Source organism: Somniosus microcephalus, chromosome 4 (genome assembly GCF_052327205.1).
Source record: "Somniosus microcephalus isolate GS21.2 chromosome 4, FLI_Smic_1.0, whole genome shotgun sequence".
Taxonomy (NCBI): Eukaryota; Metazoa; Chordata; class Chondrichthyes; order Squaliformes; family Somniosidae; genus Somniosus; species Somniosus microcephalus.
This window is the reverse complement of record NC_140990.1, coordinates 147911667-147935887: the sequence shown is the minus strand read 5'-3', so window position 1 is coordinate 147935887 and position 24221 is coordinate 147911667. Positions and strand designations below refer to the sequence as shown.

General features: G+C 46.5%; 1 pseudogene across 1 annotated transcript; it reads right to left on the bottom strand.

Annotated features, from left to right (window-relative positions):
• Nucleotides 1–47: 47 nt before the first annotated feature.
• LOC147119905 (uncharacterized) lies at nucleotides 48–22958 on the bottom strand (annotated as a pseudogene). The gene is made up of 2 exons (XR_015078095.1): nucleotides 21893–22958; nucleotides 48–1733 (listed from the first exon to the last, which is right to left on the bottom strand). The product of XR_015078095.1 is annotated as an uncharacterized LOC147119905 (transcript).
• Nucleotides 22959–24221: the final 1263 nt, after the last annotated feature.

The window sequence follows — 24221 nt, the reverse complement described above, 5'->3', positions numbered from 1 at the left end:
AAAGTGTGAAGTGATATATTTTGGTGGAAAGAATGAGGAGAGGGCATGTAAACTAAATGGTACAATCCTAAAGTGGGTGCACAAACAGAGAGACCTGGGGGTATGTGTGCACAAATCCTTGAAGGTGGCAGGGCAGGTTGAGAAAGCAGGTAAAAAGGCTTACGGGACCCTGGACTTAATAAATAGAGGTATAAAGTACAAAAGTGTGGAAATGATGATGAAACCCTGGTTCGGCCCCAACTGGAGTACTGTGTCCAATTCTGGGCACCACACCTCAGGAAGGATGTGAAGGCCTTAGAGAAGGTGCAGAAAAGATTTACGAGAATGATTCCAGGAATGTGGGACTTCAGTTACCTTGATGGACTGGAGAAGCTCGGGTTGTTCTCCTTGGAGCAGAGAAGATTGAGAGTAGATTTGATAGAGGTGTTCAAAATCATGAGGTGGCTAGACAGAGTAGATAGAAACTGTTCCCATTGGCGGAAGGGTCGAGAACCAGAGGACGCAGATTTAAGGTGATTGGCAGAAGAACCAAAGGTGACATGGGGAAAAACTCTAATCACAGTTGTAAAGGAGCCTTCTGTTCCGTGCCTAGGAGCTGTGACCCGTGGGAGAGAGCGGCTGGGACACATTCCTTACAGGCCTCAAGATTAACCTGCATGGGGATATTGCTGTCAGTGAAGAGAGATGAGAAAGACCAAAGTGCCGTTTGCCCCTCTCAGTGTGGCCCTGAAGGACTGTGTCCAGGCTGTAGTTCTGTTCCCACCGTACGATCCTCCCCCGAGATTGTCCTTTGAGCTCCAGCCAGGTGATGCTAAACACTCGGGTGGGAACAACAAAAATCCATAAAAATGTGCTTAAAGTAAAGCTGATTTATTTGGCATATATCCAGAAATTTAAACTCCAGCCCAGTTACAGGGGTTATTAACATCAGCAGAAACAAACCCCCAACTGTCAGTGTGAACACGATTCAGTCCGGGATGTGATTAACAGCAGCAATAACATCAGAATCCAAAATCTGCAGTCACTTGTGAACTCGCTGGTGTCTCAGCAGGCTGGATGATTGAGTGAATCCTTTCCCACATTCGGAGCAGGTGAATGGTCTCTCCCCAGTGTGAACTCGCTGGTGTGTTAGCAGATCCGTTTTTCTTTTAAATCTCTTCTCACATTCAGAACATTTAAAAGGTCTCTCATCAGTATGAACAAATTGATGGCATGTCAGGTCCCCGGAACTTTTATATCACTTCCCACAGTCCGGGCATTTAAAAGATCTCTCATCAGTTTGAACTCGCCGGTGCTGCAGCAGGTGGGATGAATTAGTGAATCCCTTCCCACACTGAGAGCAGGTGAACGGTCTCTCCCCAGTGTGAATTCGCTGCTGTGTCAGCAGGTTGGATGACCGAGTGAATCCTTTCCCACACACGGAGCAGGTGAACGGCCTCTCCCCAGTGTGATCTCGTCAATGAGTTTCCAGCTCAAATGGGTAGTTGAATCACTTCCCACAGTCCCCACATTTACACGGTTTCTCCCTGGTGTGACTGTGCTTGTGTCTCAACAGGCCAGAGGATCGGCTGAAGCCTTGTCCACACACAGAACACGTGTACGGTTTCTCTCCGCTCTGAACGGTGCTTTCTGCTTCCATGTTCAAAGGTCCTGAAGAATTGAGTGACTCTGTCAGATCTTGAAGTGATGTTTCGTTTGAGTTTCCCATCTGCAAATCCTCCCCTTCTAACACCCTGCAAAATGAATTTAAAACAGGAGAAAGGGAGGGTGAGAGAGAACCCAGAAAAACACAAAGGCAGGTTGTGAAATTGAGATGAATGAATCTGGGAATTTGTGGGGCTGGCACTAGAAAAAAGTGACCATGAAAGCTGCCGGACTGTCGTAAAAACCCAACTGGTTCACTAATGTCCTTCAGGGAAGGGAACCCGCCACACGGTCTGGACCGACACTCTCTCTCCTCCCATAGAGGCCAGAGTCTTGTGAGGTGGGAGGGGGAGGGGTGAAGGAGAGTGACTTTATACATCTGCAACTCGACTAGAGCTTTGACAGCACCTCCCAAACACGCGACCTCCACCTAGAAGATCAAGGGCAGCAGGTGCATGGGAATACCATCACCTCCCAGTTCCCCTCCAAGTCACACACTATCCTGACTTGGGCATTTATCGCCATTCCTACATTGTCGCAGGGTGAAAATCCTGGAACTCCTCACCAAACAGCATCCTGAGAGTATCAGAGCTGTCCACAATACTCCAGGTGTGGGCTCACCAAGGCCCTATATAATTGCAGTAAGACTTCTTTACTCTTATACCCCAATGCATCTATATCTATATATATATATATAAAGCGGTTGATCTGTCTGTCCTTCTGTCTGTCTGTCCTCGGGTGTGCGTCTGTCCGGCTATGCGCTCAAAAGTTATACCGCGCACCTACGCGCGCGTTACCTCCGAAGAATGCTTACGCTTCCGGGACGCTGGTAAGCATATTTACTTTTCGGTCGGACGAAAATTGTTCGCGCCTTATGCAAAAACCTTCAAAATTAAACTCATTATCTGCTAGCATTGATTGACTGACGTCAAGGTTCGACCAATCCTGTGCCGTCACGATTGACCAATCCTACAGTACGGTCCCCTGATGGTTGGCCAATCGGTGTGTGTGTGTGTGTGTGTGGGCGGGACTAATCATTTTCATCTTGGGGATCTGGCAGCCATTGTTTCAGTGCCATGGCTTCAGCTTCCAGCTCAAACTACTTTGAAAGTTAGTATCTCTTTTAAAAATAACATAAGATTTACCAAAAACGTTTTATAAGTACTTTCACTTTCATCTTTCAAGGTATTAAGTGTGTGTGTGGGCGGGACTAATCGTTTTCATCTCAGGGATCTGCCAGCCATTCTTTCACTGCTTGCAGCTCAAACTACTCTCCTTATCCAGCTTTGAAAAAGTTAGTTTCTCTTTTAAAAATAACATAAGATTTACCAAAAACGTTTTATAAGTACTTTCACTTTCATCTTTCAAGGTATTAAAAGGTAGAAATGTTGCCCGGCACAAGATTCACAAAGGGACACAGACAGGGCCCCAAAGCCTGGCACTCGATTTAAACCGCCCGCCCCAAAACAGCCCTGGCAAAGCCGGGCTCCCCCCAGCTAGTTTGTAATAAAGGCCAAATTACCATTTGCTTGCTGTACCTGCATGTTAACTTTCTGTGATTGGTCTACAAGGACATGCAGGTCCCTCTGAATACCAACATTTCCGAGTCTCTCACCATTTAAAAAATATTCTGCTTCTCTATTTTTCCCACCAAAGTGCATAACTTCACATTTCTCCACATTATATTCCATCTGCCATGTTCTTGCCCACTCACTTAACCTGTCTATATCCCTTTGCAGGCTCTTTGTGCCCTCCTCACAGCTTACTGTCCCACCTAGCTTTGTATCATCAGCAAACTTGGATACATTACACTCGGTCCCTTCATCGAAGTCATTGGTAATGACTTCGATGAAGTCATTATCTTGAGCTAATATTTTACCCCCAACCCCATGAGCCCTAATTTTGTGTAATAACCTCTTGTGTATCATTCTGTGATTCTATGAAATCTGCGTTCTTCCAACTCGGGCCACTTGTCTAACCCCCACTCCCTCGGCTCCACCATTGGCAGCTGTGCCTTCAGTTACCTCGGCCCCAAGATCTTTGACCAAACTTTTGGTCACCTGTCCGAATCTCTCCTTCTTTGGGGTCACAGTCTAAGGAGTAGGGGTAAGCCATTTAGGACAGAGATGAGGAGGAATTTCTTCACCCAGAGAGTGGTGAACCTGTGGAATTCTCTACCACAGATGGCAGTAGAGGCCAATTCATTAAATATATTCAAGAAGGAGTTGGATATATTTCTTAAGGCTAAAGGGATCAAGGGATATGGGGAGAAAGCAGGGACAGGGTACTGAATTTGGCTGATCAGCCATGATCGCTTTGAATGGCGGAGCAGGCTCGAGGGGCCGAATGGCCTACTCCTGCTCCTATCTTCTATGTCAGTCCGAGATGAGGAGGAATTTCTTCACTCAGATGGTTGTGAATCTTTGGAATTCTCTGCCCCAGAGGGCTGTGAATGTTGAGTCTTTGAGTATATTCAAGGCTGAGATAGACAGATTTTTGGACTCTAGGGGAATCAAGGGATATGGAGACCGGGCGGGAAAGTGGAGTTGAGGTGGATGATCAGCCATGATCTTATTGAATGGCTCGAGGGGCCGTGTGACCTGCTCTTATTTCTTATGTTCTTAAGTTATTATGACCTCAACTGGAGAATTGTGTCCAATTCTGGGCAGCGTACTTTAGGAAGGAGATGAAGGCCTTCAAGATGGTGAGGAAAAGATTTGTTCTGGAAAAATATTTCCTGGGATGAGGGAATTCAGTTACATGGATAGACTAGAGAAGCTGGTGTTGTTCTCCTCGGAGCAGAGAAGGTTGAGAGGAGATTGGATTGAGGTGCTCTACATCATGGAGGGGTCTAGACAGAGTAGACAGAGAGAAGCTGTTCCCATTGGCGGAAGGGTCGAGAACCAGAGGACACAGATTTAAGGTGATTGGCAGACGAACCAAAGGTGACATGAGGAAAAACTTTTTTATGCAGCGAGTGGTTAGGATCTGGAATTCACTGCCTGAAAGGTTGGTGGAGGCAGATTCAACTGTGGCTTTCAAAAGGGAATTGGATAAGTACCTGAAGGAAAAATGTTGGCAGGGCTACGAGGAAAGGGTGGGGGAGTGGGACTAGCTGAAGTGCTCTTGCAGAGAGCCGGCACGGGCTCGATGGGCCTCCTGCTGGGCTCTAACGAGTCTATGATTCTAGAGCCTCACCATCAGCTGATTCAATGAGTGTCAGCAGTGACAGCAGTCCAATCCTGCCCTCAATGGACATCCATACACTTCCCAGTTGATGTCACTGGATCTCCATCAAGAGCAGGGGCAGTGGCTGATTCTTACTCATAGTTAGCCCAGTGGTACTGAGGGTAATTATAGCCCCTGAACTGCTGCCTTGTCAGAGATCAACTAACAGCACAGACCAAGGTTTAAACTTGGTACCTTCCTAGTCGGTAGTGCAGAGTGTTTCAAAGTGGAAGGGGGAGGGGGAGAACAGAATATTTAGAAAGAAATATCACTCCACCTTTAAACAAAACCTTCATTACACTGCAAAATTCTGAAGAATTTCAACGTTAAACAAGCAAGTCAAATGGATCATCAAAAATAGTGAGACATTTCAGAAAGGCTCAAGTCACTGAAACAGACAGGTTTACAATCACTGCACAGTACAGAAGGGAGCGACTGTTCATGGGAGCTCTGTTAGTGAAGTCTGCTGACACTCCAAGATAAACGAGACTGTCCCTTTAACTATAAATAGGCAGAGAAAGGGGAGTCCTTGTCCCTTTAAATATCTGCCCCATTCCCCCAGGCAGTGGGAGGAGGAACAGCGCACGGTCTCTTTATATCCTGACCCAGCGGGTACCCGCTCAGTGTAGGGGCAGGGCCTGCGGAACAAGCTGTGTAGGGGCGGGGCCTGGGGAACCCGCTCTGTGTGGGGGCGGAGCCTGGGGAACCCGCTCTGTGTGGGGGCGGGGCCTGGGGAACCCGCTCTGTGTAGGGGCGGGGCATGGGGAACCCACTCTGTGTGGGGCCGGGACCTGAGGAACCCCCTGTGTGTGGGGGCGGGACCTGGGGAACCCACACTGTGAAGGGACCACTTACATCGAGACACCAAATCCCAGGACAACTTACATTGAGACACCAAATCCAAGTACTACTTACTCGGAGACCCCAAATCCCAGGACAACTTACATTGTGACACCAAATCCAGGGACCACTTACACTGAGACACCAAATCCAGGGATCACTTATACTGAGTCGATAAAATATGAATCAGAAAGCTTCAGTATGGGGAATGGTCATGGAGGTGAAACCAGCTCCAGTGAGGGTGAAAGGCTGGTAATGGATGAAGATATGATGGTGGAGTCAGATGGCGACTGGTGGAGCTTGGTGATAGGTTGTCACAAGCCCTTTTCAGGCAGGCCAATGATTGGATGTAAACAGCACAACTCCTGGATCCACCTGTTCTTGTCCCAAAATCCCAAAGTCTAATGACCCTGATGTTTTTGTCTGTGAAAATGTAGAGATGTGAAAGAAGAGAGGAAATCAGGCTCAGGCCAGAAAGAAGGTTCCTTGAATGAACAATTCATGAGGCTGTTTTCTGACTCATCATGCTGTAATGATATCAGCAAATAGTGATGGTATTTGCCTGTTTGATTATGATGCCTTACCAGCATATTTGCAGGTATTGATTATTTATGCCTGACCAGCAGAGGGCATGTGAGAGACAAGCAGTTTAGTTTAGTTTCGGTTTCGTTTTAGATGTATTTCTAGCATGGTGTCTCCTGTAAGGCTGTTAACCAGAGTTGAACGAATTTTAGATTAAAAGACATTCTCTTTCATAAATGTCTCGTCATTGAACCCACAAAGAAATCAATACATGGTGTCAGAAGTGATTGAAAGAGATGAAGAGGAAAAATCTGAAGTTAAGTCAGCTCTCCACATATTAGCAAGCCAAAAGAGAACATCGTTACTTACCATTGGAGAATAGCTAACGAAGTGAAAAATGGAAGGTTTGCACCCACCGGCGAAGCTTCAGTTGACAGGTAATGTGGCTGAAAATTGGAGGAGATTCAAACAACGTTTGGAGTTGTATTTAGCGGCAATCGGAGCTGACGAGAAAAGTGATAAAATAAAAGCGTCAGTGTTCTTGCATGTCGTGGGTGAAGAAGCGCTGGAGGTGTATAATAACTTCACATTCGCTGCTGATGGAGACAAAATGAAGCTAGATAAAATAATGGCACAGTTTGAGGCCTACTGCATACCTAAATGTAACGTGATGTTTGAGAGGCACAGATTTTTCACATGTGTACAGAAAACGGGGGAGACTATTGATCAGTATGTGACTGAACTGAGAAACCGAAGCAAAACATGTGAATTTGGGGGACTGACAGACTCGCTGATAAAAGACAGACTGGTGTGTGGATTTCCAGATCATGGTCTAAGGGAAAGACTGCTAAGAGAGCAAGATCTAGACCTGGGAAAAGCCATAGCACTGTGTAGGGCTATAGAGACTGTGAAGTCGCAGGCAAAGGAGCTGTTCAGTGACAATAGCTGCAACGTGGATGCAGTGAGAAAGAACGGACACAAACCGTTTAACAAAAAGAGCGCCAATGTGATAAAGAGGCGTGGCCAGTGAACAAAAATGAAAGGGGCAATCGAAAGTCATGTAGTCGATGCGGTACACAGCATCCACCAAAAAAGTGTCCAGCATATGGTAAAAAATGCAATAGTTGCAACAAAAACAACCATTATGCCCGTTGCTGCAAGAACCAAGCGCAACAAAGCAAGGTCCATGTAGCAGATGAAAGCGAGATAGAGGAGTTCTATGTAGATGTTGTGTCTGAAAACAAAAAAGAAAAAAAAGAGACTGGATGTTGACACTAAAAGTGAATGACATACACATTCCATTTAAATTGGATACTGGAGCACAAGTTAATGTGATATCAGAGGCTGATTTAAAGAAAATTAGATCCAGACCAAAGATACATGGAATAAAAGTGAAAGTGACAGGATACTCAGGTACTGATATACCAGTGAAAGGAAGATGCATTGTCAAAGTGACACACAAGGACAGAGAGCACACGCTAGCATTAATCGTGATGCCAAACGATGTGCAAGCCATACTAGGTTTAAAAGCCTGTGAGAGACTGAACCTGGTAAAGAGAGTCCTCGTTGTCGAAAGCGAAGGAGAGACAGTCTATGATGAACTCATGAAAGAGTACAACGACCTATTTTAGGGTCTAGGCTGCCTTCCAGGAGAACACACGATCAGAGTAGATAAAAGTATACCAACGGCCATACATCCATGCAGAAAAGTTCTGTTTGCTCTTCAAAAGCAACTGAAGGCAGAGTTGGACAGGATGGAAAGCCTGAACATGATTCAGAAGATAGATGAGCCAACTGAGTGGGTGAGTTCTGTCGTCGTTGTGGACAAAAAGAATGGAAAGCTCAGAATTTGCTTGGATCCAAGAGATCTAAACAGAGCAATAAAGAGAGAGCATTCAAGCTTCCTACACGTGAGGAAATCATGTCACAGTTTGCAAATGCAAAGTATTTCAGCAAGTTAGATGCATCATCAGGATTTTGGCAGATGAAACTGGACGAAGCAAGTTCAAGACTGTGCACGTTCAACAGTCCATTTGGCAGATACAGATTCCTAAGGTTACCATTTGGCATTGCCTCAGCTCCTGAAGTGTATCACAAAACTATCCATATGATCTATGAGCATCTGGAGGGAGTTGATACATCAATGGATGACATCATAGTATGGGGAACCACGAGAACTGAGCATGACGAGAGACTGAATAAAGTGCTGGAAGCAACAAGGAAAACAAACCTGAAGCTGAATAGAGAGAAATGCCAGCTCGGGGTGACAGAACTGACATTCGTGGGAGATATCCTTAGCAGTGAGGGCATCAGACCAGATCCCAGAAAGTTGTCCACCATTGAAAATATGCCAAAGCCACAATGCAAAAAGGACATGCAGAGATTTAATGGAATGATCAACTATATGGGTAAATTCATATCCAACCTCTCAGAAAAGATGGCGCCACTGAGAAGACTAACTGAAAAGAACATAGAATAGGAATGGAATCATGAGCATGAGAACTCATGGAGCGAGCTAAAGAAACTGCTCACAGAGGAACCAGTTCTGAGGTTTTATGACACAACGAGACCCATCAAGATATCATCAGATGCATCACAGAGTGGGCTCGGTGCCGTTCTTCTGCAAAAATATGACTACTGGCAACCTATTGCATATGCATCGCGCTCAATGACAGACGCGGAGACACGATATGCTCAAATAGAAAAGGAGCTGCTCAGCATCACATACACTTGTGAAAGATTTCACCAGTTTGTGGCAGGACAAGCAATCAGTGTAGAGACTGACCATAAGCCCTTGATTGCATTGCTCCAAAAGCCACTAAGTAGCTGTCCGCTTAGAATACAAAGAATGATGATCAGGCTGCAACGCTATACACTGAATGTTGCGTACACACCGGGTAAGCTGATGTATACAGCAGACACGTTGTCCAGAGCTGTTGACCCAAGTGAGCCCGCAAACAGCAAAATGGATGAAAAAGTGAACGCCTACGTGGCCATGATCACAAGTGCACTGCCCATAGCAGATGCAAAAATGGAGCTCATAAAGACTGAGACAAACAAAGATGAAACAATGAGATGACTGAGGAAAAGCATCTTGGATGGATGGCCCAACATGAAGCAAGGCTGCTCACCTGACATAGCAGAGTACTGGAACTGCAGGGAGGAACTATCAGTGGCCGAAGACATCATCTACAAAGGAAGTAAAATAGTTATCCCAAAGAGTCTGAGAAAAGAGATGTTAAAAAGGATCCATAGAGGACATCTGGGAATCGAAAAGTGTAAGAAAAGAGCACGAGAGGTGATGTACTGGCTTCAAATCAACAAAGATGTGACAAATGAGGTGTCAAACTGCACAATATGCCTGAAATAATGAGCAAGCAATCCGGTAGAACCAATAAAGCCACACCCAGCACCAGACAGACCTTACCAGAAGGTAGGCGCTGAACTATTCATATGTCAAGGGAAGGACTATCTTGTAGTCACAGACTATTACTCCCTGTATCCAAAGGTTTGTAGACTGTACACCACCACTGCAGATGCTGTGATAACATGTATGAAAGCCATATTCTCCAGACATGGCGTGGCAAGCGAGGTCTTCACAGACAATGGACCCCAGTTTTACAATGCAAGTTTCCGACACTTTGCCAAAGAGTGGGACTTTGTCCACACAACGTCAAGTCCTCACTTTCCACAGTCCAATGGAGTAGTGGAAAAATCGGTCCAGACAGTGAAAAGACTGATGTACAAGGCAAAAGACAGTGGAACTGACTTCTACCAAAGCATGCTTGTATATCGCACAACGCCGCTCGAGTGTGGTATGTCACCAGCCCAACTCCTTATGGGACGTCTGCTAAGGTCAAACCTACCCATCCCGGAGAACCTCCTGAAAAGAAGAGGGGGAGAAAGTGAGGAAGTTCAAAGAACAGAAAGAAAAGCAAAAGTACTACTATGACAGAGGAACACAAAACCTACCTGAACTCCACACTGGTGACCAAGTAAGGTTCAAAGACAAAACAAACATATGGACTCAGAAGGGAACTGTCCTGAGTGAAGTTCAACCAAGATCATACACCATTCAGACAGATGAGGGTGCTGTTCTGAGAAGAAATCGTCGGGATCTTCTCATGGGACCAGCCACAGCAGGTCAAAAGACTGATACTGGTGAACAACCTGATCACACAGCTGAGAAATCATCATCTGAGGCAACAACTCAGATTCAAGGACAATCAATCAGAAAATCCTCAAGATGCGTGAAGCCACCTGAGAGACTCATTGAGCAAGTTTAAGGACTCTTGTTATAGAAGGAAGTAATGTTATCTTATTCTTTCTTCAAGTTCTAGTGTATTTACGTATTTCATGTGAACACACAAAACAAGGTTAAAAAACCTTGATCGTGATAATGATAATGTAAGTTCATTAAGTGTTACAGTTAAAATGCAGATTAATACAAAGAAAACATGTTGTTAGATAAAAGTAAAATACTTTTGTTTTAAGAAAGGGAGATGTAATGATATCAGCAAATAGTGATGGTATTTGCCTGTTTGATTATGATGCCTTACCAGCATATTTGCAGGTATTGATTATTTATGCCTGACCAGCAGAGGGCATGTGAGAGACAAGCAATTTAGTTTAGTTTCAGTTTCGTTTTAGATGGATTTCTAGCATGGTATCTCCTGTAAGGCTGTTAACCAGAGTTGAACAAACTTTAGATTAAAAGACATTCTCTTTCATAAATGTCTCGTCATTGAACCCACAAAGAAATCAATACACATGCGTGAAGTTAAAACACCCTGAAATGAAAGAGTACATGTCCAGTGACACTGGCATTGTCAATAATGGTTTCTCTCCCTAATCACCGTCTCATAGCCTAACATCCTAACCCGAACCCCAGCCCCTAAACCCTAACCAAGGATTACTGACAGGGTTCAATTGAGGAGCTAAAGACCCGATAAAGGAAGTATTTGAAACAATTATCTCGAATAAAGAAATAGTGCAAGGTATGTTAATAACAAGAGATTAAATCAAAGAGACCATCAAAATCAGCAATGACAATTACAAAGATCAGAACATTTCAAAGACGAGCACAGGCAATATGTGAGAAGGAGCTTTTACTAAATCTGATCCAAAAAGGGTTAAATGATACAGAAAATAACGGATTTCAAATCTTATGCAGGATAGTTCTATAAAGGGGTGGACACTGCAGTTCAGTCTATAACACCCACAAGCCATGTATTCAAACGGAACAAGCTTGGGGTTAGATGTGGTAGAAAGTGAACTAGGTGAACAGTTATAATCTAGAGTAAGAAATGCCCCAAAATGGAACAGTCAGTAACAGAACATCAATGTGTCTCCTCTTATCACAGAAAATGCTGGAAATACTCAGCAGGTCAGGCAGCATCCATGGAGAGAGAAGCAGAGTTAACGTTTCAGGTCTGTGACCCTTCGTCAGAACTGGAAAAAGTTAGAGATGTAACAGATTTTAAGCAGGTGCAGAGGCAGGGGAAGGGGGAGGGGAGGAAAGAATAAAAGGGACGGTCTGTGAGAGGGTGGAAGGCAGGGGTGGTGAAATGTTACAAATGGGGATGGCAGAATCATCAACACCTGCTGCCTGAAAAAATAGGGGCAGAGGTTATAGTCTGAAACTGTGGAACTCAATGTTGAACCACTGCTCTCGCCGCATCCCGAGATCCACGCTGAACGCCATGCGTTGCCACATGAACACTCTCGACCTCTCTCTTCAGCACGGTGGCATAGTGGTTAGCACTGTTGCCTCACAGCACCAGGGACCCGGGTTCAAATCCGGCCTCGGGTGACTGTCTGTGTGGAGTTTGCACATTCTCCCCGTGTTTGCGTGGGTTTCCTCCGGGTGCTCCGGTTTCCTCCCACAGTCCAAAGATGTGCGGGTTAGGTTGATTGGCTATGATAAAAAAATTGACCCTTATTGTTAGGGGGATTAAATACGTGGGGTTACGGGGATAGGGTGGGATATGTGTTGGTGTAGGGGTTATGGGGATCGGGTGGGATATGTGTCAGTGCAGGCTCGATGGACGAAATGGCCTCTATCTGCACTGTGGGGTTTCTGTGATTTCTGTGAGCACCGACTCACTATCTCAGAGCTGTCCTGGTCCACAGTTCCATTTCATTCTTTGCCTCACCTGGTGCTTCAATAAAAAACATTTTTTCTTCCTTTCAGCTGTCAGGGGTCGCAAGCTTCAACAACTCTTGGACACCAACGCCCCTCCGGAACCTTCTTCCCCTTCACTTTCTTCTGACACCATCCCTTCTTCCAATCTCACCCCTGCCGTGTTTTCACTATCCGCTCTGACCTTCCCCTCTCTGACGCTGTATATGTCCTCAGCAAAGGTCTGAGCTTCATCCCCTTACGCCCCCACCTCAATGAACTTCGAGCTCGGCATGACGCTGAGCTCTTTTTTCATCGCCTTTGTCTCCTGCCCACTTCTTTGGCCAGGAGTCTTCCCTCTGCACTTTCTCCCACTTTCAGAATTCACGATCTACCTGGACCCCTCCCTCTTGCCTCTTACCCTCTCTAGATCTTTTCACTGCTAAGTGTTTCCAGCAATTTCTGCTGTTATTGAATACACTGTGTTTGAAACAAAGCTGATTTCTTCAATATTTAGACAGAATATTAATATCCATCCCAGGTTAAGATCTGCAGAAACACACTCTAGCTGCTAGAATGAACATGGTTCAGTGCTTAATGCAATCCAAGTAAATCCTGTTCTATTCACGAATGTGGACTTTCAATGGTTGGGCTTTTACCCAGCATTCCGCGCGGGGGAGAATGTACCGCACCCAGACTACAGGAGCCCAGCGTGCAGGTGCGGGACCACGTGGGCTTGGAGCATGTGCCGTGCGTGTCACCATGCTGGTTGCGGAACAGTTCCTGATAAATTGGTGAGAAGCGGCCGGAGGGTGCGGACTTTTGGACCGGCGGGAAGGCTTCATAAACAACTAGTGTAGGCCGCAAGGCCCGAATAATAATCTGAAGGTCCCGCGTTTGCAGCTTCGGGGCTTTTCCCGGCCACAGGCCCAGGCGAACGACCGCCATCTTGATTCAGTGAGCAGCAAAGCACATGCGCAGACATTTTGGTCAGGAACAAAGAGTGGGCGGGGCTTCAGTGTCTGTTCCCAACCGGGTCCTTGTGCCCAGGAGAGTAGACCATTGACTCAGTTATTTGATTCAGACTCTCCACACTTCGGATTTCTCACCATCTCTCCTGAAGGCGCTGGTAAAAGCAGAGCATACGGTTAACATCCCACACAATTGTAACAAAAGAGCCCCAGAGCTGGGCCCCCCATGTACAGTCCCAGGGTTAGAATCCCCATGTACAGTCCCAGGGTTGGACTCCCCATGTACAGTCCCAAGGGTAGAATCCGCATGTACAGTCCCAGGATTGGAATCCCCATGTGCAGTCCCAGGGTTGCTATCCCCATGTGTAATGTATATACCTTTAAGGGGGGAACTATCTTTTACAGCTCATGTATACTGCAGTACCGGCAGTGACCACACCTGTATATAGCACTGAGTAGTAATCTGTACAGATCAGTTCCAGCGTGAGCCACGTTGAGTAAACACCTCTTGTACTGTTCTCCTGCAGTCTGTGTCTTATTATACATGGACACAACATTGGCGACAAGGCAAGTTCGAACCTACCTGCAACTCTGCATCACCTCCCGGGGATTCGTTTCTGGAGATCAGTGGATTGGAGGTCAAGGCCAGAGACTCGGGCGTCGACCACGGGCAACCGCCCAGTCATCCAGCAGAGACTCGAGAATTGCGGGGGAGGCTGTCGAGAGCCAGGCTTGGCTTTCCAGTCGAGGTGGTCCAGCGAAACGGGCTGGCAACAGGTAGTGCGCAGGCCCTTCCCAGACAGCGGTGGGCTAGAGCCCGACCAAGCGGCACAGCAAAGGGCTGAGCAGCGTCGACGGGGGAGAGAGAGAGAGAGGGCAGAGCGCACAGGTCGCAGCTGGTGTTCAGAGGCTGAGCAGCGTCGGAGAGAGGGAGGGAGAGAGACGCGCAGGTACCCGCGAGGTGCTGCCATTGCCATGAGGACCGCCAAGAGCAGCGTTGGCAGCAGCGCAGGAGAAGCGCGCAAAACCTACAGGGTGCCGCCATTGCCACGAGAACCGCCGGGAGCGGCAGCAGCAGGGGAGGAAGGCAGGCGCGGGAGATGCAATTTTAAGCCATTGGGAGATGCCATTTTAAACCACACCCAAAATGCTGAAGAGTGGCAGTATCACCATATTTGACAATGAAGTCGAAGATTGGACTACATATGTCGAACGAATAGAGGTACACTGCAAGGCAAATGAGGTGTCAGATGACAAGAAAGCATCGGTATTGTTAAATTTAATGGGTGCAAAGACGTATGGTTTATTACAAAATCTAGTAACCCCAACGAAGCCAATGGAAAAGAGTTTTGAAGACATAGTAATGATACTACAGGAACATTTAAACCCCACACCGCTGCTGATAGCAGAAAGATTCAAATTTCACAAATGGAACCAGCATAAGGATGAACGCAATGCTGATTATTTAACAGAACTGCACAAACTATCGAAACACTGCCAGTTTGGAGCGGGACTGGCAGATACCTTAAGGGACAAGTTTGTGTGTGGGTTTCAAAGTGAAGGAACCCAGAAACGGCTTTTATCTGAAAAGGACCTTATGCTGGAAAAGGCTTTCAGCATTGCGGTATCATATGAAGCAGCAGCACGGGGCGCTGCAGAGATACAACAGAGACCGCAAGAATATGGCACAAACGAAATGTCATATGGAACAGAGAAGTGCTATCGCTGCGGCAGAACAACACACGACCAGAATGATTTCTGGTTCAAAGACAAAGACAAAGTGTGCAGACAGTGTGGAAAAGTAGGACATATAGCACGAGTCTGCAGGTCGGGAAAGAAAACCAGCAATAAGAAACCTACCAAAGAAAAGTACCAGAAGGTACATAAGATGACGGAGAATAGTTCAGACGAACAAAAGAGTGATAACGACTCTGAAAGCAGGGAACTGAGTTGTCTGAAACCACATAATGTGATCACAACGGAGGATCACCGAACCATTTGGGTCACTCTCAAGATAGCAGGAGTCCAGGTAAAGATGGAATTGGACCCCGGGTCAGCCCTAACAGTCATAAACCGATGGGACTACGAAACGCTATTCTCACACATACCCTTGAGAGACACAAAAATTATTTTGAAGACTTACATGGGGCAAAAAGTCTACCCCAAAGGAAAAATAAGCATGACCGTTATATATAAAGGTAAGGAAACACCAAAACTAGACCTGTATGTATTACAAGATGGAGGACCACCATTACTGGGACGTGAATGGATCCGGAAAATACAACTGGATTGACATTCCATACAGGCACTGACTGTGGCTGAAAAAAGGATGATGACGTCACACTTGGGCGACTGTCAAAGATCCTAACTGACACAAAAGAAGTGTTCCAGCAAGGACTCGGAACACTAAAAGGCATGAAAGCGACGATTAAAATTGAAGAAAACGCAAGCCCAAAATTTTTTAACCTTATGCAATCCGCCCAGCCGTCAAAGCAGAGCTGGAGAGTCTGGAACGTTCAGGTGTACTGTCCAAGGTAGACTGGAGCGAGTGGGCTACACCCATCGTCCCGGTGATGAAAAAGTCATTGAGCAGCACGTCTGGGGAACCAAGGAAGGTTCGCATCTGTGGGGACTTTAAGGTAACAGTGAACCTGCTGCTTCACACCGTACAATATCCACTTCCGCGGATTGAAGATATTTTCGCCTCGCTATCTGGAGGGAAACGCTTCACTAAGATTGATTTGGGCCAGGCATATCTGCAAATGGAGGTAGAAGAAGCATCAAAAAAAACCTCACAATCAACACCCATAAAGGTCTCTACCAATCCAACCGGCTGGTATTCGGGGTAGCATCAGCTCCGGCTATTTGGCAGAGGGCAATGGAACAAGTCCTGCAAGGGATCCCAGGGACCCAGTGTTATTTGGACGACATCCTGGTCACGGGCGAAAATGACAGTGATCACCTTGCCAACCTGGAGCAGGTGCTCACTAGATTACAGGAATATGGGCTCCGAGCTAACTGCCCCAAATGCAAGTTTTTTAGAAAACAGATCTCGTATTGTGACCACGTTATCGATAAAGAGGGGTTACATAAGTTCCCAGAGAAGATTGAGGCAGTAGTCAAGGCTCCAGCACCGGAAAATGTGTCACAACTGAGGTCGTTCCTCGGGCTGGTAAAGTACTACCATAAGTTCTTGCCAAATTTGTCTACAATACTACACCCACTGAACACCCTACTGCAAACTGGGGTGCCATGGAAGTGGAGTGACGAATGTAGACGAGCTTTCCAGAAGAGCAAAACACTAATCACATCGAAAGAGGTATCGGCCCATTACAACACAGCATTACCAATTCGGTTGGCATGTGATGCGTCACCCTACGGCATTGGAGCGGTGCTGTCGCACAAATTCTCGGATGGCTCAGAGAGGCCAATAGCCTTTGCGTCACGATCACTAACCTCAGCCAAGCGTAACTGTGCCCAGATTGACAGGGAGGCCCTCAGCCTAGTTTGGGGAGTGAAAAAGTTCAATCACTATCTGCACGGGCAGAAATTCACCTTGCTGACTGATCACCAGCCTCTTGTCTCCCTTTTTAATCTGAAGAAGGGCGTTCCGGTGATGACTGCACAACGGCTACAAAGATGGTCACTTTTTCTAGGGGCGCACCACTATGAGATTGAATATAAGGGCACGAAACAGCATGGAAATGCTGATGGGCTATCACGCCTGCCACTGCCTACTGCAGAGGAAGCACCAGCAGTGGATCCTGTCAAAATATTCCATTCGACTATAGTTGAATACCTACCGGTAACTAACGCTTGTATCGAAAAGGAAACGCGAAATGACCCGACACTGTCTCGGGTATATGATTTGACGGTGAAGGGATGGCCAGCACATGGTGACTCACTGTTGCCAGCATTCTCGACAAGGAGAGAACAGCTGTCAGTGTGCCGGGGGACCTTGATGTGTGGATCCCGAGTGGTAATTCCACCCAAGTTAAGGGATAGAGTGCTCAATGAGCTTCATGAGGGTCATCTGGGAGGGGTATAAATGAAAAGCCTAGCCAGGGCTTGTGTGGTGGCCGGGAATCGATAAACAATCGAGAACCTGACCAAGAGCTGCTCAGGATGCCAGAAAGTCCAAAATGCACCACCACAGGCCCCTCTACACCCATGGGAGTGGCCCTCATCTCCATGGCAACGGGTGCATATTGATTTTGCTGGCCCATTCATGGACTCAATGTTTTTAATAGCCGTGGATGCGCACTCGAAATGGCCTGAGGTCATCAACATGTCCTCCACCACCACAGAGAAAACTATTGCAGTCCTACGGACCATTTTTGCCAGGAATGGCTTGCCAGAACAGATTTGCTCCAACAACGGACCACAGTTTGTGTCCGAAGAGTTCCGGAGGTTCTTGAAAAAGAATGGGTAAGGCATTACACATCCGCCCCGTATCATCCAGCCACAAATGGATTGGCTGAGAGGTTCGTACAAACCTTTAAGAAGGCAATAAAGGCTATGTACAATGACAACATTCCGCTGCAGCACAAGGTGGACAATTTCCTGTTCACCTACCAGAATGTGACACATGCAGTCACCAACCAGGCCCCAGCCATGATGTTTTTTAACCGAAGGTTAAGATCTCGCCTGGATTTGCTCAGACCAAATGTACGAAGAGATGTTGAGATTAAGCAATTCCAGCACATCCACAAGAAGCCAACAAGGAGCTTCAATGTAGGGCAACCAGTCTTGGCCCGCGACTACCGAACAGAAAAATGGCAGCCATGAACAATATGCACACGGTGGGGCCCACTAATGTACACAGTGGACGTTGGGGAGAGCATCGTGAGACGCCATGCTGACCAGATCCTAGAGTCACAGGAACAATTCAACCCCATGCCTCGCCCATACGTACCTGGTGATGAACCCAACGTACAGGTCTCATCTACCCCAGAAACAGTAGCATCGGAAGCTGATGAACCAACCGACAACAGGGGGCCAGAATCGCCTCCGCACCAAGAGCAAGACACTCGGGAAAGGCGCTATCCAGAAAGGATCAGGAAGCCTCCCCAAAGACTGAATATATAAATAGACTATTTTCAGCTAATGTTGCATGTTAAAAGTGTTAATTGTAAATGGTTTGATATTTAATTGTTAAATGAGTGTTATGGTACTGTTAAACTAAAAGGGGAGGAATTGTAATGTATACACCTTTAAGGGGGGGAACTATTTTTTACAGCTCATGTATACTGCAGTACCGGCAGTGACCACACCTGTATATAGCACTGAGTAGTAATCTGTACAGATCAGTTCCAGCGTGAGCCACGTTGAGTAAACACCTCTTGTACCGTTCTCCTGCAGTCTGTGTCTTATTATACATGGACACAACACCATGTACAGTCCCAGGGTTGGAATCCGCATGTACAGTCCCAGGATTGGAATCCCCATGTACAGTCCCAAGGTTGGAATCCCCATGTACAGTCCCAAGGTTGAAACCCCTGTGTACAGTCCCAGGGTTGTAATCCCCATGTACCGTCCCAGGGTTAGAATCCCCATGTACAGTCCCAAGGTTGGAATCCCCATGTACAGTCCCAGGGTTAGAATCCCCATGTATAGTCCCAGGGTTGGAATCCCCATGTACATTCCCAGAGTTCGAATCCCCATGTACAGTCCCAGGGTTGCAATCTCCATGTACAGTCCCATAGAAACATAGAAGATAGGAGCAGGAGTAGGCCATTCAGCCCCTAGAGCCTGCTCCACCATTCAATGAGATCATGGCTGATCATCCAACCTGTCCCTGCCTTCTCCCCATATCCCTTGATCCCTTTAGCCTTAAGAAATATATCTAACTCCTTCTTGAATATATTTAATGAATTGGCATCAAGTGCCTTCTGTGGTAGAGAATTCCACAGGTTCACCACTCTCTGGGTGAAGAAATTCCTCCTCATCTCTGTCCTAAATGGCTTACCCCTTATCTTTAGACTGTGACCCCTGGTTCTGGACCCCCCGCCATTGGGAACATCCTTCCTGCATCTATTCTGTCTGGTCCTGTTAGAATTTTATAAGTTTCAATGAGAGCCCCTCTCATTCTTCCAAACTCCAGCAAGTATAAGCCCAATTGACCCAATTGCTCCTCATACGTCATTCCTGTCATCCTAGTATGTAACGAGAAAGGAATAATTAGCAATCTTGTGCGAGGCCCCTTGGGGCGGAGCGATCATAATATGATAGATTTCTTGTTTGTCATAAAAATAAAACAAAAACGGTGACTCAACCGTGGCTAACAAGGGAAATTAGGGATAGCATAAGATCCAAGGAGAGGACGTATATTGTGGCCAGAAAAAGCAGTAAACCTGAGGATTGGGAGCAGTTCAGGATTCAGCAAAGGAGGACAAAGGGATTAATTAAGAGCGGGAAAATAGAGTATGAGAGTAAGCTTTCAGGGAACATAAAAACTGACTGTAAAAGCTTTTATAGATATGTGAAGAGAAAAAGATTGGTGAAGTCAAGAGTAGGTCCCTTGCAGTCAGAATCAGGGGAATTTATAATGGGGAACAAAGAAATGGCTGACCAATTAAATACATACTTGGTTCTGTCTTCACAAAGGAGGACACAAATAACCTCCCAGAGATGTCAGGGAACATAGGGTCTAATGAGAGGGAGGAACTGAATGAAATCAGTATTTGTAGGGAAATGGTGTTAGGGAAATTGATGGGATTGAAGGCCGATAAATCCCCAGGGCCTGATAATCTACATCCTAGGGTACTTAAGGAAGTGGTCCTAGAAATAGTAGATGCATTGCTGGTCATCTTCCAAAATTCTATAGACTCTGGAACAGTTCCCATGGATTGGAGGGTAGCTAATGTTACCCCACTATTCAGAAAAGGTGGTAGAGAGGAAACGGGGAATTATAGACTGGTAAGCCTGACATTGGTAGTGGGGAAAATGCTAAAGTCCATTATAAAAGATGTAATAGCAGAGCACTTGGAAAACAGTGACAGGATCAGACAAAGTCAACATGGATTTACAAGAGGTAAATCGTGCTTGACTAATCTACTGGAATTTTTTGAGGATGTAACTGGTAGAATAGATAAAGGAGAACCAGTGGATGTGGTGTATTTGGACTTTCAGAAGGCTTTCGATAAGGTCCCGCATAAGAGATTAGCGTGTAAAGTTAAGGCACATGGGATTGGGGGCAAGGTACTGACTTGGATAGAAAACTGGTTGGCAGACAGGAAGCAAAGAGTTGGAGTAAATGGGTCTTTTTCCGAGTGGCAGGCAGGACTAGTGGGGTACCGCAGCGATCAGTTCTAGGATCCCAGCTATTCACAATATATATTAATGATTTAGACGAGGGAACTAGATGTAATCTCTCCAAGTTTGCAGACGGCACAAAGCTGGGTGAGCGTGTGTGCTGTGAGGAGGATGCCGAGAAACTCCAGAATGATTTGGACAGGTTGGGTGATTGGGCAGATGCATGGCAGATGCAGTATAATGTGGATAAATGCGAGGTTATCCACTTTGGTGGCAAAAACAGGAAGGCAGATTATTATCTGAACGGCAATAGATTGGGAGAAGGGGAAGTGCAACGAGACCTGGGTGTCCTTGTGCACCAGTCGCTGAAGGTAAGCATGTAGGTGTAGCAGGTGGTTAAGAAGGGAAATGGTATGTTGGCCTTCGTAGTGATAGGGTTCGAGTACAGGAACAAGGATGTCTTCCTGCAGTTGTACAGGGCCTTGGTGAGACCACATCTTGAGTATTGTGTGCAGTTTTGGTCGCCTTATCTGAGGAAGGATATTCTTGCCATGGAGGGAGTGCAGCGAAGATTCACCAGGCTGATACCTGGGATGGCAGGAATGACGTATGAGGAGAGATTGGGTCGATTGGTGTTATACTCGCTGGTGTTTAGAAGAATGAAAGGGGATCTCATTGAAACTTATAAAATTCTAACAGGACTAGACAGACTAGATGCAGGAAGGATGTTCCCGATGGCGGGGGAGTCCAGAACCAGGAGTCACAGTCTAAAGATAAGGGGTAAGCCATTTCGGACAGAGATGAGGAGGAATTTCTTCACCCAGAGATTGGTGAACCTGTGGAATTCTCTACCACAGAAGGCAGTTGAGGCCAATTCATTAAATATATTCAAGGAGTTGGATATATTTCTTAAGGCTAAAGGGATATGGGGAGAAGGCAGGGACAGGGTACTGAGTTTGGATGATCAGCCATGATCTCATTGAATGGCGGAGTAGGCTCGAGGGGCCGAATGGCCTACTCCTGCTCCTACCTTCTATGTTTCTATGTTTCTCTCCTTTCACACACATGGAGCAGGTGAATGGCCTCTCCACATTGTGACTCAACCGTGGCTAACAAGGGAAATTAGGGATAGCATAAGATCCAAGGAGAGGACATATATTGCGGCCAGAAAAAGCAATAAACCTTAGGATTGGGAGCAGTTCAGGATTCAGCAAAGGGATTAATTAAGAGGGAGAAAATAGAGTTGAATGATCGAGTGAATCCCTTCCCACACACAGAGCAGGTGAACGGCCTCTCCCCATTGTGAACTCACTGGTGTCTCAGCAGGTGGGATGACTGAGTGAATCCGTTCCCACACACGGAGCAGGTGAATTTCCTCTCCCCGCTGTGAACTTGTCGATGAGTATCCAGCTCAGACGGGCAATTAAATCCCTTCCCACATTCCCCTGGTTTCTCTGTTGTGTGGGCGTCCTTGTGTCTCTCGAGGTTGAACGATCGGTTGAAGCCTCGTCCACACGCAGGACACATGTACAGTTTCTCCCTGCTGTGAATGGTGCGATGTGTTCTCAGGCTGTGTAACTGGTTAAAGGTCTTTCCACTCTCAGTGCACTGGAACATTCTTGACATGAGGTTTGCTTGGAGTTTCCCGTCTGCAAATCCTCTCCTTCTACTACCCTTTAAAAAGTGTTTACAAAAGTCATGCCTGTAAATACAGGGTAGAAATTCAGAACAGACAATTCCAGTGTTTATGAAACATTCTTTCCTCTCTTGTTCCCCCAAATATGTGGTCCAATCAAACTAAAAAGAAGCCATAATAAGCAACAAAGTCCTAACAAAATAGAGGGAACCTTTCCAACTGAACCAGAATGTTGTTCCCAGTGTCTGTGAGACACTCTGTACCCTGAGGTGCCCACCGGTCACAAAAGGTATCAAGCATACCGGTGGACACCGCATGCCCCCCGTTCAGGGCCACCCAGGCTCGGACAAGACCACAGGAGAGAAGCAGACAGCCAGAGTGTCGCCCCATGGGCCCTGCCCATCCTGGACCTACAAATTGCTCTTTTAGCCAGGCCCAAGCACAGGTCCAGGAGAAAATCCTCCAACTTACCCACTCCCCTCCGCACCGGGTGGCCAAAGATTAGGAGCGTGGGTCTAAAGTCTGAGCAAAAGTTGAGGAGCTGCCCCTTCAGGTAACTCTCCAGGGGCTGCAGCCTCTCACACGGAATATATGCCTGGCCCATGGACTCCTCTAGACCACAAACATCACATCCAGCCTGGGAGTGGGCGGAGGTGCTGAAAAAGCTGTTGCCCAGGATGCTCCATCTCATGGGCACTGGGATCGGGTTGGGAACAAGGACCCTGAATCCCCGCCCACTCCCTGTACCAAGATGGCCGTGCATGCGCCATTATCCTCCCTGGCCAAGATAGTGGCCAGTGACCCCGCGCGGCTGAGCCTGTCAACGCAGGGCAAACACGGGGCCTGTGGGCTCTTACTCGGGGCCGAGACCTTCCCCAGGTGTTGATGGAGCTTCCCTGGCCACCCGCGGGTCCAATTCCGCCCCCGCGCCCACAATCTCCTCCCGCCACCCGAGCCACCTATTCCGCCTCAATCCATCTCCAGAGCACCACCCGATTCCCGCGCCTGCGCACTGGGCTCCTGTGGCCATTGATATGGCACTTTCTACCCCCCAGAGCATTCTGGGTAAACACACCGCCATTGAAAGCCCCAAATAGTGAACAGAAATAAAATAGTCAACCCATCGAGGTTCCAGCCCGGGGGGCAATGAATAAACGTAAGTACTTAGTTTTAAAAAGGTAAGTGGTCTATCAATTAAAGTTAGAAATTGTTTTCCACAGGTTTATTATTTTTAAAGACTTTACAGTAAGGTAAGTGTATTTTTAGACCCGATTTGTTAAAAAATTATTTTTTTCAAAAATTTGAATAATTGTTTAAATTAGTTTTTTACAGTTATTAATAGTTCATTTAATTAGTGGGATATTTTTTAAACTTTTATTTGAAGTTTAAGTACTGTTTTGGGCACCCGGAGTTTTCATGAGTTTGACAGTTCTTACTATCAAACTCATGAATGAACTTTTGCAACCTCCGATTGGTTGCCCAGTGCTCACGTGATCCCAGCCGGCTCATCGAACTAACTACGCCACTGGATCACGCAAGCACAGTGCGCCGGGAGCTGAACCGGGCCACTGACAGGAAATCCATGCAGGGCCAGGCTTCAACTGTCGGCGCGCTAAGTAAGTGTACATCGGGGGCACCAATGTCTGGGCCATTGTGGACGACTGCACTAAAATACAGGAAAACATAAACAGACTTGCAAACTGGGCAGATAAATGGGAAATTAATTTCAATATAGTGAAATGTGAAATGTTTCATTTTGGTAGGAGGAATACGGAGGCCAGATATTGCTTAGAAGGTAAGAAACTAAATAGGGTAGAGGAGCAAAGTGAACTGGTAATACAGACACATAAATTGTTAACATTAGTTGTAATATAAACAGAGACATGGAATATAGAGCTGGGGTATTGGGCCGTGATGTGTTCATCTTGTTGATTCTAATTCGGGTGATGCGAATGTCCTTGCGTCCGAACGAGGGACCGCAAGGATGTCCACATCACCCGCGCCA